Source organism: Tupaia chinensis, unplaced genomic scaffold (genome assembly GCF_000334495.1).
Source record: "Tupaia chinensis unplaced genomic scaffold, TupChi_1.0 Scaffold000096_1, whole genome shotgun sequence".
NCBI classification, from domain to species: domain Eukaryota; kingdom Metazoa; phylum Chordata; class Mammalia; order Scandentia; family Tupaiidae; genus Tupaia; species Tupaia belangeri.
The window spans coordinates 1,538,212-1,545,990 of NW_006159558.1; the positions used below are offsets into that span (position 1 = coordinate 1,538,212).

Below are 7,779 nucleotides of genomic sequence, written 5' to 3' on the forward strand. Positions count from 1 at the left end.
AGCGCGGAGGCTCGGCCCCCGAGGGCGCCGCCTACGCCGCGCCGCGCGGCTCCTCGCCCAAGCAGTCGCCCAGCCGCCTGGCCAAGTCCTACAGCACCAGCTCGCCCATCAACATCGTCGTGTCCTCGGCCGGCCTGTCCCCGATCCGCGTGACCTCGCCCCCCACCGTGCAGTCCACCATCTCCTCGTCGCCCATCCACCAGCTGAGCTCCACCATCGGCACGTACGCCACCCTGTCGCCCACCAAGCGCCTGGTCCACGCGTCCGAGCAGTACAGCAAGCACGCGCAGGAGCTGTATGCCACGGCCACCCTCCAAAGGCCGGGCAGCCTGGCAGGTAAACGGCCGCCGCCCCGTGGCGCGGCTCACCTGGGCGCGTTGTGCGGGAACGTGCGGGCTGGGGGCGACAGCTGGGCTGGAGCCGAAATCAAGCTGGCTGGGCGTGTCTGGGACAGTTTTCAGTGTCTGCAAGACAGGATGCCAAGGCTTCTCATTTTGCCTGAAATCTATCAGTCACTTCTTTCCAGGGGTAAGGCGGTCGCTCTCCCAATCTGCAGCACCCCGTCCTCTCATTTCTTTTCTGTGTCGCTCTTTCCCCTATCTGAACACTAAATCACATAAATAAGCAAACTTAGTACAGAGACCTGTTGATTATCTCCAGAAAAAAAGCAAAGTGCATAACAATCGCAGTGTTTATGTGATCACCTTTACACATCAGAGAAAGTAAGGGATTTTCTCAGATCTGACATTCGGTTTACATTGGCTTCAGTCGTAGTGGGAAAATAACCAATGATACGTGTTGCCTTGAATTATTACTCATTTGTTTTGGCTGGAACTTGGTACATTTTGTTGAAATTTAGTCATTGGAAAAGCAGGACACCCCCATCCCTGCTTGAATTACACAGAATGCTGCAGTGGGGACAAAGTAATCAGTAATGAAGACTTTGGATTATGCTACCTGCTTTTATAGGGCACAGGGGGCCAGGCTGGTGGGGAGGGGCTGCTTTCCTCAGTCAGTTCAGAGGAGGCGACATTTCAGTGGTCACTGTGGCCACTGGAGACCCAGCATGCTGCTGGTTCTCAGCTGTCAGAGCCATTTGTGCAGCTTACACAAGACAGTATGATTGAAAGGCTAATGTTTGTCTCCTAAAACACCTAACGACACACCCGGTTTAAGTGGTCACTGTGGCCACTGGAGACCCAGCAGTCTGCTGGTTCTCAGCTGTCAGAGCCATTTGTGCAGCTTACACAAGACAGTATGATTGAAAGGCTAATGTTTGTCTCCTAAAACCTGACGACACGCCCGGTTTATTGTGGATATTGTGGATTTTTTTCCATTACAGAAGTATTTGGTAACTGTGTCACTCTAGTGACAGACACTGTGCTCCTGTCTCCTTTCTGACACTAAGAGATAACTGTGAAGGTAAAGGAGCTGGTTGCATGCCTGAGGTGGGTGACCACAGGCTCCTTGGGTTCAGCACTGCCCTTGCAGCATGGGCTGCCCTGGCATGGTGGGACACAGGCCAGAGACCTGCTGCACTTGAAGGTGGCCAAGGAGCATCCCCTGAAATAAGCAGTCTTTCTCACTCCCTGCCTTTCTCCCTTCACAGAATTTTAGAGACAGACAATTATGCGTGCCAAACAGTGCTAGTACCAGAATACAAAAGGTCTTCGAAAAGGTCATGTAAAACACATAGCATAGAAAAAAAACTCTGTGGAGGATTTCAAACTTTTTTGCACCAAAAGAAACTTGTACTTGAATTCCACGTTTCTGTGAATTGTTTGAAGTCCCCTCATATCCACGATGTAACACTCAGGAGCTATAATCCAGTTGGAAGCGGGGCTGGGGAACAGGTACTGAATTTTTTTAATACAAGTCTATAAAATAAGTTTACTAGGTAATGTTTGTGGGAGACTAAAGTTTCCCAAAACCCTTCTCAGCCAAGTCGCTGTCAGAGAGAAAAGAGAAGCTGAGGCTTTGGCAGTGCAGGTGACTTGCTAAAGGCCCTACCTGGAGAAAGAAATCAGGAATCATAGCTTCCTCCTCTTCCTCCTGTTGGCTCGATGTGGTAGACTTGCATGTTCCATTAAATCGCTTCATTGTAAATCAGGAGTGTGGCTACAGGACTGCAAATGCTGGGCTGGAAGAGAAGTTGGGGAACTGGAAATACAGCAGAAAAGAGTCCAATAGTTTCTTAAATCATTGACTCAAAGAACAGATTTAAGGGTTAACTGCAAGGTGAAAATAGCTTGTGCTCTAATGCCTGAAATGAATAGTCTGAAGGGTCTGGTGTGATGTGCACATGTGTGTGACAGGGGCTGGTGGGGGGGGTGTTCGTTGGCCAGAAGAAGGGAACTTCATTTGCTCATCACGTTCCCACGTACCTATGCTTTCCTCCGCATTTCCATCTGTTCCTCAGCTCCTCTGGCCACAAGTCATTTTGCTACCTGAAAAGTCAATGTGCAGTTGAAGCTTCATCATTTGAGGGCTACAGTGGTAACTTTTAATGTTTGGAGTTAGTTTGTTTAGAATGTGTGCTTTTAAATATTCATTTAATTTTTTATGCAGATTGCTGCTGGTGGTTTTTGATTTTAAAATTATTCTGTAACTCTGCGTAAACACTTGGGTTGCATAAGATTGTATGTCCTATTTAGAAATTAGCCAACTATTGCCTGGGAAGTGTGTGGAGCTCGGGTCTGATGTCTCTGAGAGATGAGGAATCTTGCAGCTGTCAGACTCCAAGCCTCGTTCTATGTACTTGGTACCGTATCAGTCATGATTCAGTCTAGAACCACCTGATTTCCTACTTACAAGAGCACAGTTAAGTAAAAATTCACAAATAGCTTTTGAATGTGAAAAGTTGTAATTTTGGAGATTTACCACTGATTAAAAGGAATGTGAGTACAAGATAGGTTGAGTCTTTCATTTATTAATTATTTGATTCACTCAGTAATTGCATATTGGGCTGGCCCTGTGGAGTGGTTAAGTGCTGTGTAGAGGTACCTGAATGAAAATGGCTGACCAGAGCTCAAATCACGACCCCATCAGCTTTACACTAGGTGTGCACATGTGTCCAAGATCCTGAGAGGATGGGGGTTGGAGGAAAAGGTATTGTAATATAACCAGGCTCCACTGAGGAGTGTTCTCTCCCCCCCTTTCTTTCTCTCACTCTCACTCATAGGACATGTACATGTGCCCTCTGGCATTAAAAAAAAATAAGTAAAAAGTAATAATTCTCTCTTAAGAGCCTCTATGTAATTGCCACTGATTTAAACCCGGGGAAACAAAATCAACCAAAACTGCAGCCTTGTTTTAAATGTAGAAAACAGAAAATCATAAAAATAAAAACTTTTGATGATGGTCAGGAAAGGCTAGTAATTTCTGAGTCAGTCCTGAGGGAGGGGAGCAAGCTGGTCCTCTGGGAACTTGGGGAAGGGTGTCCTCAGCAGAAGGAACAGCAAGTGAAGGACCTTTAAATAGGGGTGTGCTTTGTAAGTGGGGGTGTGTATTGTAAATGGGGGTGTGTCTGATATGTTTGCAGCACCTGCAAAGAGACCTTGGGGTTGTATCGGAGCCCTTGAGGACTAGCACATGGCCTGAGGTCGGTGAGGTGGCCAGAGATGGGGTGGAAGGTAAGATGAAGGAGGCCTTGTAAGTCTTGATGAGGATTTAAGGATGCTGGCTTTGCTAAACCAACAGGAGTCACTGTGGATTCGAGCAGAAGGCTGATGCGGTGTGGCTGGGTTTGTAATGGTCACTCCAGCTTGTGCAAGGAATAGACTGTCCTCAAGGGCAAAGGCAAGACTATCCGTGAGGACAAGGGCAAAGGCAAGACTATCCGTGAGGAGGTGGTTGCTGTAGTCTAAGCAAGAGGTGATTATGCTTTAGGTCAACATGGTAGCATTGGAGGTTATGAAGAGCAGTTCTGGATGTGTGTGCGGTAGAGCTGAGGGGATTTTCTCATGAACTAGTGGATGATAGTAAGAGAAACAGGACTCAAAGAAGCAGCTGCCCAGCAATCGGGAGGATGGAGATGGAGTGGGCTGCAGAGGGAGCAGGTGGGATTGTGGACATTGCTGGCAAAGACTACGGTCTTGGTTATAGACCAAAACGTAATACCCATCGACCAGAACCAAAGCACACCTATCAAGGGGAGAGTTGCATATTCACATCGGAGTTTTTTCAAGCAGTTTTTCTCGTTCTGCTGAAAACGTTTCCGGAAGTGAGCAGTGTTTTCCAGGCATCTCAGGCCACCCGTTGTCCTGGGCCTTGGGAAGGAGACCCACATTACATTTTCCACCAGACCTTCCTGATGGCTGAGCTTTGAGAGGACTGGCCAGACATTTCTAACTCCCTGGGGAAACACCACAGTTCAGACAAAACCCAGAAAAGTAATTTCTCAGATATGAAGTTGTCAGAGGCCAAGGATGTCTCAGTAGTTTTTGGTTTTGTGAAATTGTTATCTCCCTTCATGGTAAGTGGTGCCCAAGTGAGGACCCAGTCCTTCTTGTGGGAGCTCCCTAACATCAGGCTTGTTTAAGTTTTCAACTTACTTAAAGGACTAGTGATTTTGAAGAAAGCAAAAGTATCATAAAATGTTGTTCACAACCTGTTGAACGTGACTTCCCCAATTGCAGTTTGTGTTAACTTTTGTGAAGAAAATAATACAATCCTTCCCGTTCCTGGCTTTAAAGCCAAAGTATTTCTGTTAGAAATAAAAATCTGGGGATCAGCAGATCACGTAATGGCTACGTCGCTGGACTCCCATGTAGTCAACCATGGTTTGAGTCCCGGACCCCGTGGCTTAAACTCGCGCGTGTGCATGCGTGCCCAAGATTCCAAGAGGAGAATGGAGGAGAAGAGATTGCGGTGTAGCCATCCCCCCTGGGGGATGATTTCTCGCTTTCTGTCTCTCTGTTTGTCTCTGTCTTTCTGGAAAGTGCATGCACCTATAGCAAAATCCTCCCGCGCCCCCCCCCAAAAAAAAAGAGAAAGAAAGAAAAATCTGAAATTAATTTTTTTAAGGTTTTTACCATAGGACATGTGTACTCACTTGAGAGAGACAGAGAGAAGGAAAGTGAGAAATCACCCACCTGGGAGGATGGCTACATCTCTGTTCCTTCTCCTCCATTCTCCTACTGGAATTTTGGGTATGCATGCTCATGGATCCCACATGATTTTCAAGCCTCCAGGTCTGGGACTCAAACTGCAGTCAATCATGTGAGATCCAGCTGCCTTACCTCCATGCCACCTGCTGACCCCAATAACTATTAATTTTAAGCCAAACATTAGTAACTTATCTTGAAGTAAAAATGCAATGAATGAAATATAGATTTTTAAGCCAATGATTTGAGTTGAAATTGACCTAATATGGAGAGGAATTTGGTGACTGTGTATCTATCTTGTATGTCAGCCAAACTGACATAAAACTCCATCTTTAGAGAGGATCATGCCCTCTAAGCCCTACCTTCTAAAATGTGGACATTTCAGATCCATCCCTTGACTCACTATGGCTTCAAGGTGCTCCTGTTGTGAGGAAGAGAAAGAAAAACAGCCCAATCTTAGATGGGAACTTTGCAGTCTCTGCTGTCAGGTTCTCAAGGGGAACGTGATGTCCACGCAGGTAATGACCAGATTCAACACGCCTCTCCTGGAATGTGGCCAGAAAGCAACCTGGTAGTTGGTTCCTGCTGTGCCTTGAAGTTTGATTTCCTGAAGCTGACCTTCCCTGCCCATGGACAAGCGTGTGAACAGTGCTCACAAACATTCTGCTCACGCAGGTGCTGGACAGCCCTGCCATCCCTTAACAAAGGAAAAAAATCCCCGTTTAGATGTATCTAGCTAGAAGATGATCAGCCTGTGATATTAATCAGCACTTTAACCTTTCAGGTGTAGCTCATGCCAATTCTGCTTCACCTGGAACTTGTGGGGTTGTTTGGAACTAGATCTGGGAGGCCTCCCAACCACAGGGACCCGTTGCATTCCCTGCAGGCTATGCCCCTTGGTCCCAGCCTCCTCCTCACAAGTTCTGGTCTTAGAAGCCCAGTATCTGCCCAGGCCATCTTTTGAATCAATGTAAGTGGATCTTTCTCCTGCCAGGTGTGCTCCGGCATTTTGCACCCCAGCAACCTTGTGGAGTGAGTGGCAGTTCCTATACTGACCTTCTCCTGCTTCTACAAAGAGTTTTCTGCCGGCCCTCACCTCTAAAATTTTGCAACCCCACGTTACAGTAGAGAACCCATGTCCTACTGGGCTCGTGGAAGCCTACTCTCTACACTTTCCTCCTCCCAGGAAAGCGGATACTGACACCTGTTCGGTAAACCTTGTCTCCTCTGTACATGCTAACCCTGCCCGGAGCTCCAGAACACACAGAACCGGTACCCAGGCGTTTCCATCAGCACTGTGTTTATTCCCGTTTCAGGTTGCCTTGTAGTCCAGGACAAAGTGCACTGGGAAGAGTGAGGTTTCACACCTCCTCACGAAGAGTTAGTGGCTGAGTCTAGAACCATGAGTTTGGGTTGCCAGGTGGCCTAAAGGGCCTTCCTGGTGCTTTTTGCTTGTTTGTTGGATTCACAGAAAGTAATACCTGCCTTTCACTTTCTACAGCATAGCTCCCTTGTAAATGAAAACAGGGTAGACAGATCTTTTCTGTCCTCTGATAGGAAAGTGGCATCTTCCTATAGCCTAGTATTATTGATACTTTATGGTCTTGATCATGATTTTCTTTAATTGGGAACATGTGTACTAAAAAACTGAGAAGATATCACAGGTATTGAGTCAAGATGGCATCATCTGCCACCCCTATGTCTCAGATCCCCCAACCAAGAAAACAGAAGTACATAACGGTAACAGGAAATGATATCACAGAGAGGCGAGAACACAAAGACAGAGGGTTGTCTGTCAGCAACTAGCAAGCCAAGAATTTTCTAGAAATCGAGGGATAGCTCAATAAAGTGTCTCCTGAGAATGTACCCTGGCATGACTTGGGAGGTGGACTGACTTCCTTACATGAGCTGTTGGACAGGCCGAAGCATCTGAGTTGAGCTAGAAGGGGTGGGAGAGACGTGGAGCTGAAGGTAGAGGGACGGGTGAAAGGCAGCATTTGAGACAGTTCAGAGTTGGATTCTCCCCCTCCAACTCCCATCTCTCCTCCCAAAATGGTGACCCTACTTACTCTAAGAGGAGAAGCAGGAGTGCCCTCTTGACAAAACTCAGGAAACCAAGGACTTCTTGTTGTGTCCTCAGACTTGTGTGGTGAGGTAGATGGCCTAGATACAGGCACAAGGGGTGGTGGGGTGCAGAGGCTTGGGGCTTCACCTCGCTCACTCATTCTAAAGGAAGACCATAGGCCATGTGGGACCCCTCCCTGTCTTAAGTTCTGAGTCAGGGCTACATGATGGGAAGTTTCTGTTGACATTAAAAAGAAGCTGCCGTGGGGGCTTTCTTTCTCAAATATGATAAATTAGCAAGGATTACTTAGGACTTGGAGAGAATTAGTGATGTGAAAAAGAGAGACCAAAATAGAAAAAATAAACCATCTCAGAAAAAAAACAGAGATAACTTATGGACCGAAAGAGATTTCAAGACATAAGCAAAAACTTTCGGTTCAGTATTGAGAAGGATTTAGTAAGATTTCGTGTTCATTAAATAAAAACTGGGTGGTATGTGAAAGATCAAAGGACAAGAAAGGCTTTCTAGGCTGTAAAAATGTAACTATCAAAACTAAACATTTGATCAAATGAGGTGAAAATAGTTAAGGAAATCACCCAGAAGATTGAA

The 7,779-nt window shown here is 46.5% G+C and overlaps 1 protein-coding gene across 2 annotated transcripts in view; it reads left to right on the forward strand.

The window, feature by feature from the left end:
• The first annotated feature begins 6 nt into the window (after positions 1-6).
• Positions 7-7,779, forward strand: part of LOC102497482 (catenin delta-2) — a 445,613-nt gene continuing 437,840 nt past the window's right edge. For both annotated transcript variants that reach the window (XM_014585846.1, XM_014585847.1), the window contains exon 1: positions 7-336. The gene's annotated coding sequence lies outside the window, so the exon portion shown is untranslated. The remainder of the gene's footprint in view (positions 337-7,779) is intronic.